This window comes from Rattus norvegicus, chromosome X (genome assembly GCF_021556685.1).
Source record: "Rattus norvegicus strain SHRSP/BbbUtx chromosome X, alternate assembly SHRSP_T2T, whole genome shotgun sequence".
NCBI classification, from domain to species: domain Eukaryota; kingdom Metazoa; phylum Chordata; class Mammalia; order Rodentia; family Muridae; genus Rattus; species Rattus norvegicus.
Genome location: NC_141554.1, coordinates 56,978,974 through 56,991,944, shown reverse-complemented (window position 1 = coordinate 56,991,944; position 12,971 = coordinate 56,978,974). Strand labels below are relative to the sequence as shown.

General features: G+C 37.8%; 1 protein-coding gene across 9 annotated transcripts in view; it reads right to left on the bottom strand.

Annotated features, from left to right (window-relative positions):
* Window positions 1–12,971, bottom strand: part of Dmd (dystrophin) — a 2,349,574-nt gene that overhangs the window by 343,859 nt on the left and 1,992,744 nt on the right.

Here is a 12,971-nt window from a genome sequence, read left to right as displayed (position 1 = left end):
TAGCTTATTTTTATTTCATATGCCAGATAAGGATTTTGAATACTATAACAGCAGATTTCTTTCTCTCTCTCTCTCTCTCTCTCTCTCTCTCTCTCTCTCTCTCTCTCTCTCTCTCTCTCTTTGCCTCTTTCCTTTTCTATTGCCCCATTTCTTTCTTGACATATGTAGACAGTCCTCTCTCCAGTGTCTAAAGTAACTCCAAGGAGAAAAAGGCTCAGATGGTTATATGGAAAAATATACAGAGTATAGAAATCTCAAAGCTGTATGCTTAAGCAAAGCAACACATCAGTATGGTATAAAATTTAAGGCGTCTCTATATAATATTTCAGTTTTTCATTTCTTATATGTGGCTGAATTGGGAAGATACAAATTTATAAAAGTTCCAGAGTTTCTGTGTTTTCTAGTCACAGCTCTGACATGGCAAGCTTCTTTTCTCTACACTTCATTTGTCCAGGCACCTGCTGCATAACAATACAAATCTTCTCTCTACCTCCATCGACCATATAGATGCATTTATTTATTACTCAATATATATTCTGTGAATTACATTCTGCAAATTTGAACACAAACAAAGTGTGGTCGATATAATCCATAACACTGCACAGATGTCTTGAAGAGATTGGAAAAATCAGTCACCGGGAGGGTGACTATCTGAGAATTACAAAATGCATTTGGATGGTCAAGTTAGACATCAGGTTCAAGCGGTAACAAAATCCAAAATCTGGAATTCCATCATGGTTGAGGGATGAAGTCAAATAAAAGGTGTAGTCATCCATTTACATTTAAATGCAGAAAACGCAAAAGGAACCATGCATACCGGAAGAAAGGAGACACACACGTACAAAGAAACAGAAAGGAAAAATCCGGACAAATGATATCAAGAAAAGAATCAAGAAAAAACATCCAGCTGTGGTAAAGTGCTTTCAAATTGCCATTTATGTAACGGATGCATGGAATAGACATTTCTCAATGTAGAGAGTAGGAGCAGAACATTATTATGAACAGAGCAGGATCCTTGGCAAAGTACCAATGAAATTACACTTTTCCATAGTAAAGAAAATGGAGAGTGTGAAATAATGTCAATTAGAAAGAAATGCATGCTACTGGAGAGAGTCGGCACTATTCCTGGAAGAATGGCCATCACACTTAGAAACCCTGAGAGTTCTGGGAAGCATTGACTGCTGAGAGATGTACTGATTTAAACCAACACTTCAGTTGTGCTTAAGAGATAAACCATAATTATAATAATACCACAGGATGAGAAAATTAATGTCTATAAGTAGGAGTGATATTCAAAGTGTTATAAATAATCAGTACTGTGAGACAGACACATAGAAGTCAGGCATAGGCCATGATCAATCAGGGATGCATTGAAGACTCAAAATGAAAAGAAATTGGTATCTGAGCAAACACTGACTGAAAATTGGTGCCTTGCTAAATACACATGGCGGTTTCCAATGAGCATTTCTGAGCATCCCCCTTTACTGGAATCACCTACTCCATTAAAGGTAGTAGAAAATAGTTTAAAACTTCTTAGCTTTTTTAAGTCCAAGTGGATCAAGGACCTCCACATCAAACCAGACACACTCAAACTAATAGAAGAAAAACTAGGGAAGCATCTGGAACACATGGGCACTGAAAAAAATTTCCTGAACAAAACACCAATGGCTTATGCTCTAAGATCAAGAATCGACAAATGGGATCTCATAAAACTGCAAAGCTTCTGTAAGGCAAAGGACACTGTGGTTAGGACAAAACAGCAACCAACAGATTGGGAAAAGATCTTTACCAATCCTACAACAGATAGAGGCCTTATATCCAAAATATACAAAGAACTCAAGAAGTTAGACCGCAGGGAAACAAATAACCCTATTAAAAATGGGGTTCAGAGCTAAACAAAGAATTCACAGCTGAGGAATGCCGAATGGCTGAGAAACACCTAAAGAAATGTTCAACATCTTTAGTCATAAGGGAAATGCAAATCAAAACAACCCTGAGATTTCACCTCACACCAGTGAGAATGGCTAAGATCAAAAACTCAGGTGACAGCAGATGCTGGCGAGGATGTGGAGAAAGAGGAACACTCCTCCATTGTTGGTGGGATTGCAGACTGGTAAAACCATTCTGGAAATCAGTCTGGAGGTTCCTCAGAAAATTGGACATTGAACTGCCTGAGGATCCAGCTATACCTCTCTTGGGCATATACCCAAAAGATTCCTCAACATACAAAAGAGACACGTGCTCCACTATGTTCATCGCAGCCTTATTTATAATAGCCAGAAAATGGAAAGAACCCAGATGCCCTTCAACAGAGGAATGGATACAGAAAATGTGGTACATCTACACAATGGAATATTACTCAGCTATCAAAAACAACGAGTTTATGAAATTCGTAGGCAAATGGTTGGAACTGGAAAATATCATCCTGAGTGAGCTAACCCAATCACAGAAAGACATACATGGTATGCACTCATTGATAAGTGGCTATTAGCCCAAATGCTTGAATTACCCTAGATGCCTAGAACAAACGAAACTCAAGACGGATGATCAAAATGTGAATGCTTCACTCCTTCTTTAAATGAGGAAAAAGAATACCCTTGGCAGGGAAGGGAGAGGCAAAGATTAAAGCAGAGACTGAAGGAACACCCATTCAGAGCCTGCCCCACATGTGGCCCATACATATACAGCCACCCAATTAGACAAGATGGATGAAGCAAAGAAGTGCAGACCGACAGGAGCCGGATGTAGAATCGCTCCTGAGAGACACAGCCAGAATACAGCAAATACAGAGGCGAATGCCAGCAGCAAACCACTGAACTGAGAATAGGTCCCCCGTTGAAGGAATCAGAGAAAGAACTGGAAGAGCTTGAAGGGGCTCGAGACCCCAAAAGTACAACAATGTCAAGCAACCAGAGCTTCCAGGGACTAAGCCACTACCTAAATACTATACATGGACTGACCCTGGACTCTGACCCCATAGGTAGCAATGAATATCCTAGTAAGAGCACCAGTGGAAGGGGAAGCCCTGGGTCCTGCTAAGACTGAACCCCCAGTGAACTAGACTATGGGGGGAGGGCGGCAATGGGGGGAGGGTTAGGAGGGGAACACTCATAAGGAAGGGGAGGGGGGAGGGGGATGTTTGCCCGGAAACCGGGAAAGGGAATAACACTTGAAATGTATATAAGAAATACTCAAGTTAATAAAAAAAAAAAAGAAATGTAATAAGAAAAAAAAAACTTCTTAGCTTTTAAAGAACCACCTTCCCTGAGCTTGTATAAAACCACCCACAGCTATGTAAAACAGAAAAGACATAGACTAAACAGGTTCAGATTACTAAGAAACAACTAGAAAACATTTAGAAAATTGGGATGTGGTATCAATCTATATTTAAAATTTGTTCCCAGGCTGGAAAGACGGCTCAATATCTAAATGTGATTGCGGCTCTTGCAGAGGACTGCAGTACACGTTTTGTGCATCCACATTCCATGTAACTCCAGCTCCAGGGGATCTAGCGCCCTCTATTGCCCTCTGTGGACACCCTATGTGCATTACAAAATGCTATTTTTCCCATATGCATTACAAAATGATATTTGAAGCCTTTTAATTCAAGAAATGTAGAATCTGTAGATGGTTTACTATAGGTTTTAATTACTAATACCAACACAAAAATCATGACGCTGCGGTCCTAGAATTCCACAAATGTTGAAATACAAATAATACTTCATTTTATACTGTGCTGTTACAACCCAAAGTTATCTTTTGAATATTTAAAGGCAAACTACCTTAAGTTTCAATTAAATTTTCCTATGATCCTTCATCTTATTATTTTATTAACACTCAATATGTAGTTTCTTTTACAGTGTAATTTTATTGAACTAAAGAACAGATTTGCCAGTAGTTCCATGACTCCCAATTTCCTCTTAACATTACTGCTATGCACAAAACAGTTTACCAGCAGACAGATCCAAAAGAATGTTGTTAAATTTAAAAATAGGATAATACCAAATATAATGAAACAATCACCACCAAAGGTATTCTAATATCCTTCTTTTTACCAGTGATAGTATAACTTGCTGTTCTTTTTCTTAGGATTTATTTATTTGTTATATATAAGTACACTGTAGCTGTCTTCAGACACACCAGAAGAGGGCATCAGATCCCATTACAGATGGTTGTGAGCCACCATGTGGTTGCTGGGAATTGAACTCAGGACCCCTGGAAGAGCAGTCAGTGCTCTTAACCACTAAGCCATCTCTCCAGCCCCCCTTGCTGTTCTTAAATGAAGAGTCAACCTTAAAATATAAGCTTGGGAATTATTTTTCTGGGAAAGAACAGGAATCCAGCCCTGATCTTTTACATTGTATCTTCATTAGCCAAGATAGTTATTTATTAAGAAGTTTGGTCATAGTCAGGTATATAACAGAGGAAATACTGTGCCCTACATGGTATCATATGTGGCATCGTGTTCACGTTGTCAGCTAGGTAACTACGTTAGTTAGTCTGTTCATTACTGTGACAGAATCCCTGACAAAAACTGCACAGAGGAAAATGGTATTCTGGCTCAGAGTTTGAGGGCATGGTCCATTAGAGCAGGCAAAGCATGGCACCAGGAGTATGGGGTGGTGGGTAACATTGTGCCCATATGACTGTGGGCACAGAGAGAGATGAATTGTGGTGTTCAGCTTACTTCCTCCTTTCTATTGAGTCTAGGACCTCACTTCATGGGACCTGCCTGTAAAGACTTAGTGTGAGTCTTCAAATTCCACTTAGATCTCTCTGGAAATGCCATCATAAACATACCCAGAGGTCTAAATGCAGTTACGCTGACAATGAATATTAATGATCTCAGTAAACATGAGGGTGGTGCAAAAAATCACAAATAATTTTGGAGGACTACTTTCTTTTTTTCTCCAATTTTTCTTAATTTATTCTTTATTTTTTTACACTCCAGACTTTATCCCTATCCTCGTCCACCCTCTCACTCTCCCAAATCCCACACCTTCTCCCCTTCCCTGTCTCCAAGAGGATGCCCCCACTCACATACCCACCCCACCAGACCTCCCCACTCTCTGGGTCTCCAATATCTCAAGGGCTAGTCTTCTCTGACTGAACCCAGACCAAGCAGTCCTCTGCTATATATGTGTTGGGGTCTCATCTCAGCTGGTGTATGCTGCCTGGTTAGTGGCTCAGTGTCTCAGAGATCTCAGCGGTCCAGGTTAGTTGAGACTGCTGGTCTTCCTCCTCACTTTCTTCCAGCTATTCCCTAATTCAACCACAGGGGTCCCCCCACCTTCTGTCCATTGGTTGGATGTAAATATCTACATCTGACTCTTTGAGCTGCTTGTTGGGCCAGTTGGAGGACAGTCACGATAGGACCTTGTTTGTAAGCACACCATAGCATCAGTAATAGTGTCAGGCCTTGGGGTCTCCCCCTGAGTTGCATCCCACTTTGGGCCTGTCATTGGACCTTCTTTTTCCTAGTGTCTTCTCCAGTTCTTTCAGACAAAAACAATTCTGTGTCAGTTTCTGACTGTGGAATGACAACCCCATCCCTCACTTGATGTCCTGTCTTTCTGCTGGAGGTAGGCTCTACAAGTTCCCATTCCCCACTGTAGGACATTTCATCTAAGGTCCCTTCCTTTGAGTCCTGAGAATCTCTCACCTCCCAGGTCTCTGGAACATTCTGGAGGGTCCCCTACATTGTACCTGCCTAGATTGCCTGTTTCCATTCTTTCTGCTGGCCCCCAGGGCTTCAGTCCTATTCCCCTACAGTACCTGATTATGTTCCCCTCTTCCTCTCCCTCTTTTCCACCCAGGTCCCTTCCCCAACTCCTGTGATTGCTTTCTTCTCCCTTCCAAGTGGGACCGAGGCATCCTCACTTGGGTCCTTCTGCTTGTTAATCTTGAGAATGGTGGGTTGTGTCTTGGGTATTCTGTACACTTTTGGGCTAATATCCACTTATTAGTGAGTACATAGCATGCATGTCCTTTTGGGTCTGAGTTATGTCACTCAACATGATATTTTCTAGTTCCACCCATGTGTCTGCAAAACACAGGATGTCCTCTTTCTTAGCAGCTATGTAGTATTCCATTGTGTAAATGACCCACAGTTTCTGCATCCATTCTTCTATTGTGGGACATCTGGGTTGTTTCCAGCTTCTGCCTATCACAAACAAGGCCACTATGAACATAGTGGAACATGTGCCCCTGTGGTGAGGCATCTTTTGGGCTTATGTACAAGAGTGGTATAGCTGAGTCTTCAGGTAGATCTATTTCTAATTTTCTGAGGAACCTCCAGATTAATTTACAGAGTGGTTTTTACCAGACTCTAATCCCACCAGCAATGAAGGAGTGTTCCTCTTTCTCCACATAATCACCAAAATGTGATGTCACCTGAGATTTTTTTGACTTTTTTTAAAAACTCAAAAATTTTTTGTTTGACTGTTTTACACACTTATATAATGAATTCTAGTCATATTCATAGCGCATTCTTTCCACTTATCTCCTTCCTCCCTCACTGAAACCTTGTCTTTAAAACAACAACAACAACAACAACAACAACAACAGAATAAAACAAAAACAAAGAGCCTCATACATCTCTATGCATCCATATATTACCAGTTTGGGATCAAACTTCTGTTTGTTCAGCACAGAAACTTTTATACATATGAGTAGCCTAACATTTCCGATATTTTTGCTATGTTGTGTTTTGTTAGTTGATTGTAATGTACAGCATTTGTGCTGTGTAACCATTTACTTTGACTCCTGTCTTGAACCTTTGATTTATTGCCATTTCTTTGTGCACTTAAGTACTTTCAGGGAGCTCTGCTTGTTACCTTACAAACCATTCTCAGAACTGAAATTACTAGGACTAAAGGTGTAAACCATTCTGATTGGTATAAGGTGGACTATCAGGGTCATTTTGATTTGCATTTCCTTGATGACTTAAGACTTTGAATACATTTTTACGTGCTTCTCAGTCATTCAAAATTCCTCCGTTGTGAATTCTCTGTTTAGTTCTATATCCCATTTTTTGGTTGGGTTGTTTAGTTTCTTCGTGTTTAACTTCTTGAGTTCGTTATGTATTTTGGATGTGAACCCTCTATCAGATGTAGGTTTAGTGAAGACTTTTTCCCAATCTGTAGGTTGTCAATTTGTCCTATTGACTATTTCCTTTGCCTTACAGAAGCTTTCCAGTTTAATGAGGACCCATTTATCAATTCTTGATCTTAGAGCCTGAGCCACCAGAGTTCTATTTAGGAAATTCCCCCCGTGCCAATGAGTTCCAGACTCTTTCCCACTTTCTCTTCTATTAGATTGAGTACATCTGGTTTTATGTTGAGGTCCTTGATCCACTTGGACTTGAGCTTTGTGAAATGTGACAAATTTGGATCTATTTTCATTTTTCTACATACAGATTACCATTTATACCAGCACCATTTATTGAAGATGCTTTCTTTTTTTTTTAACCATTGTATATTTTTAGCTTCATTGTCAAAGATCAGGTGTCTGTAAGTGTGTGTGTGTGTGTGTGTGTGTGTGTGTGTGTGTGTGTGTGTGTGTGTGTGTGTGTGTTTTCTGGGTCTTCAATTCTATTTCATTGATGTATCTGCCTGTCTCTGTACCAATACCATGCAGTTTTTAATCACTATTGCTCTGTAATATAGCTTGAGGACAGGGATGGTGATTCTTTTATTGTTAAGGATTGTTTCCACTATTCTGAGCTTTGCACTTTTCCAGATGAATTTGAGAATTGCTCTTTCCATGTCTTTGAAGAATTTCAATGGGGTTTTGATGGGGATTGAGTTGAATCTGTAGACTGTTTTTGGTAGGATGGCCGCTTTTACTATGTTAATTCTACCAATCCATGAGCATGGGAGATCTCTCAATTTTCTGAGGTCTTCAATTTCTTTCTTGAGAGACTTGAAGATATTGTCATACAGATCTTTCATTTGCTTAGTTAGAGTTACCCCAAGATATTTTATATTATGTGTGACTATTGTAAAGGGTGTTGTTTCCCTAATTTTTTCTTAGCCCATCTATCATTTGTATAAAGGAAAACTACTGATTTTTTTTTAGTTAACTTTATATCCAGCCATTTTGCTGAAGTTGTTTATCAGCTTTCTTAATACCCTTTCCTTACTGCAAAACAAATCCTGAAACTTTGCAATAATAATTCTTCTTAGACTTTTGATTTAATTTCTGAATGTTACCATTCGATAACCATAGAAAGTTATTGAATTGTTTGGTTCAGTTTTGTTTCCTTAAAGGATTCCAATGTCTGCTTCAAGATTCCAGGTGTTATGTGATCCCTTCTTCAAGATGCTCAAATCACATGTGGCAGTGTGACAATTTTGATTAATCAAATTATTTCATTCCCTGTAAATCATAACTAGTTACATTAACACCTCAACACAACCACGTGAGCTCTGTTAAGGGGATTTTAGTAACTGGGAATTGGTCTTGCTATGGTTTACTAGTTTCTCAAATTACTTTGACAATTAGGTAAAATTACAATGTAATATACTTAGTCAACTCTAAAGTACCATATATGTGCAAAATATCAGAAATAACTACTGAAATATTTGATAGAGCCTTTTATCCAAATACAACCAATATAAACATAGAAGTATTCTATACATATACAATAGATTCTCTCCCTGAAGTCAACAAAAGGGATAATGGGTCCAGAGTTGTTGAACTAGAATTGCAAAGTTACATTTTCTGATCTTTCATTCAATTTAAGTGTATCTTGATACTGAATGATCAAAAGTTCTTAAACTGTTTTAAAAGTGGCATCTAATATAACACAAAAGCAGAACAGGCAGAAGGTAGTCTGAATGGATGGATGAGAACTATTTAAAGGCATTAGAGGAGAAAAATACAATGTTTTCTCTTATATTTATAGTCTACGTACACACAATGTGTCTAGCAAGAAACCAGAAGAGGGGCTAGTTTGGAGAAAGGGACGAGAGAGAAGAAGGGGGGAAATGCTAAAAAATGGCCTTAGAATATAAATGGAAGCAAAATAGAATAATATATGTATGAAAATGTCATAATGAAACCTACTAATTTGTATGCCATCTGCCTTAGTTAGGTTTCTATTGCTGCGATATAACTCCATGACCAAAAATAACTTGAGGAGGAAACAGTCTAATTTTAACTCTTAAACACATCCAGAAGTTGGATGTGGTTACTTCAATATGTCTATTATCTTTGCCAATTGGAAGCTGAGGGTGGAGGACTATGAATTTGACATCAGTGTATACTACAAACCTAGACCCTGTCTCAAAAAATTAACATTCAAATTGTAACATATTTGGTATCATGGTACTACGCTTTAGTTGTGGATATCAACCATGCATGCTGCTGTAGTCCTCAAACGTGCATGTATCACTCTCTCTTTTACTACAGAAATGGCAATCAGTAGGTTTCTTATAAATGATTCTTGAGAAGCTCAGTCTGCTGCATTATACTTCTAGCAGGAGGCACTTGTACAATATTTAAGATGCTGTTCATTATGTAATGGAAACTTTGTGCTTAGAACAGCTCCACAGGGAGAAGTAATAGAGCTAGATGTAAAAATGTTCTCCATTTTCCAAAGCAGAAGTTTAATATTTGCAGTATTATTTCCATTCTACCGTCGTATTTTCACATGTTTAGGAAGAGTTTTCATGAATTTTAGTTTGTACATCTTGTGGCTTGTCAACCATCTGTCTCTGTCAGTCTCTTGCTCTCTCTGTTTCTCTGTCTCTGTCTCTGTCTCTCTCTCTCGTTTGTGTGTGCGTGTTCATGCATGTATGTGTGTATGCATTTATGTACTAACAATGCTTATGGAAGTCACTGACCTTGAACATATTTGTCTAGTATACTCTACATTTTTAAAGGACAGAAATGTTGGCACATGCTTTTAAAATTTTTTATTTATTTTTATTTATATGAGTACACTGTAGCTATCTTCAGACACACATCAGAAGAGTTTATCGGATCTCATTACAGATGGTTGTGAGCTACCATGTGTTTGCTGGGAATTGAACTCAGGATCTCTGGACAAGCAGTCAGTGCTCTGAACTGCTGAGCCATCTCTTCAGCCCTAATTTATTTTTTTAACTTTTATTTATTGATTGTGGTAAGGGAAGGAAAGTCACAGTACATATGTGCATGTTAGAGAACAATGTTTTAGAGTTAGCTGTATCTATCTGTCATGCTGGAAAATTCAGGTTATTAGGATTGTCAGCAAAGTCTTGTCAGTGTGACAGTTCATATCTTTTAAGCCAGTGTCTGTCAGTAAACCTGGAACTCGTTGTTTCAACTAGATTGTCTGTCTGACTATTAAGCCCAAGAATATGCTTGATTCCAGTCCCCAGCACTCTGGTTACAGGCATATGTCACTATTTCTGGTTCTTATATGGTGTTGGGGATTTGAACTTGGGCATTTATGCTTTTGCAGCAAGCACTTTTACCCACTAAACTATCTCTCAGACCTCATCTTAAAAACACCCCAAACCCCAAACCTTGTATTGTTCTCTTCCAGTTGTAATGAAATAGAAGGAAGGCTGGATAGCTTGGGCCTCTTTTGATTTGATCTATACAACATCTTGAGTGTTTTGAGTAATCAGGTTCATAAAGCAAATGTTATCAAGTTAGTAACTCTGTTTCTACTGACAGGTAATGAGAATGTCAACTAGGAAATACAGCATTACTATGGCAGAAAAAAAAGGTTATATTCATTTAGATGAAATCATTTTTCTCACTTACAATGCTTATTGCCTTCTTTATAGTATAGATCTTTCTTAGGTTACAAATGTCCACAGGTTAAAATAAACCCCCCAGGTACAGTAGAAACATGGTAAAGAATAATGCTCCCAAGCCATTGGTATTTCATTGAGTTAAAGCAACCATTAGGCTTTCTCAGTCTGGGTTGTATTTTGCACACATATTTTTGTAAAGTTTTCTAAACGTTATTACTAGCATCTTTGTGTTCCAAGGTACAAAATAGGAGGAATGTTGGTTTAAAAAAATGCAGTTTCTATGGCAACCATGTAAAATAACTCATGTGAGCCTGTACACACACACACACACACACACATACACACACACACACACACACACACACACACACACACACACAGGTCTTTAAAGTCACAAGAAAACTTACTTCCAAAGCCTTCCAAAAAACCATGAAAACCACTTTTCTTCATAGATAATGGAGATTTTTGAAATGTTCTAAGAAACACAGACTCATAAGAATAGATAGGATTCCAGATTCATCTCCTCTACATTCTCAGGTAATTAATAACACTTTCAAAAACATCACTGGGACAATTATTATTGGTTGTTTTTGTATTTTTGCTGTTTCTTCCACAGTGGTAGAACCTACGATTTTTAGTTGGGTAAAATATATTTATTAATATACTGAGATTTTTGCAATTGCCTTTTTTGCCCTAAATCTTTCTATTTGTAAGAAATCAGATTTGATGAGGAAAAAAGAAAAAAAAATAGCAAGCATGTTGGTCCACAGAGCAACAGTAAGAATCTGAGGCCACCATGTTGGTGCAACATGATAATAGAAGATGTCAGACTTTATGAGACAAAATCATCAAAGAAGACATGGTCTATGTACTTCTAGAGGAAAAACATTCTTTTATCAATTTTAACCTAGCAATATATGCATTCTGTTAGATGATCAGCCAAACTAAACATGATACAAATTTATAAAGAAATCAATTGCCCCTAAGGACAACCCAAATGTTCCTGCTCATTGCTTAGACTTACATTTGCTCTTTTATTCACACAATACTATGTTCATCCTCTTAAGACATTCACCCTATTCAAATGCAGGATGATGCTGTCTTACATCTCAAATGTTCTTCCCAATGAATATTCTGTGTTTTTAAAGAATAGTCCTAGTACAACCATCCATATTCCCTTCTTCTTGGTTGCCCTTGAACAGATGTATGCATTCATACTTTGGTCAAGTCATTTCTTAAATGTGATACACATAAGTGAGTCTAATACTTCACATGTAATTTAACTAGTGAACACTACAATGAAACATTGGTTCCTTCCACCAGTAGAATAAAATACCACATTTCATTCTATAGCAAGCTATACTAGACTATACTGATATACTGGATAAGAATTAGTTAATACTGAGCTGGTTGTTACCTAAAATGCAACTAGTGTTTAATGTTCCTTGGACTATATTTGTTGACAAGATTTTAAAAGACATATATATATAATTATTTTTTAGATTTTTATATATATTGCATATATAAACATATATATATAATATATACATACGTGTGTGTGTGTGTGTGTGTGTGTGTGTGTGTGTGTGTGTGTGTGTGCACCACATGTTTGAATGGTACTTGTGGACTTTAAAAGTTGGTGTCAGATATCCTGGAATTGGAGTTATGGATTTCTGTGAGCCACCATGTGTGTGCCTCACAGCAAATTTACCAAATAAAGATAAAGTTGTACTTCCATTTTGAATCTTACTTTTCAGCTTTTGTACATTATCTCACATTATTCCTTTTGTGTAATTTTGAAAAATTAATAAGGGCTATATTATTATCTGAGGAAAATGATAAAAATCTTGGTGAAAGTGCAGTCATGGAAACTTTATGTACCTGTGAAATTTATGTGTCATACAAACATTGGGAGGGACTAATTTATCGATAATTGGGGGAGAACCATGTAATCCAGTAGAACAAACTTTAACACCAAGGAAAACTGACTTAGAAACACTCTCCTTTGGGCCTGCTTATTGAAGCATCTTAAGAGCTACCAAAATCTACTCCACTCATTGTGTAATTCTTTATGTAATTTAAGAAAACATTGTGACCACCCATGTCAAACCCATTGCTGAAATTTACATATATCACCTATATTCATGACTTTTAAAAAGGAAAGCAAAGTTGGCAAAGTACAAAGGGGAAACCCATACTATATTGGGGGGAAACTTTCCA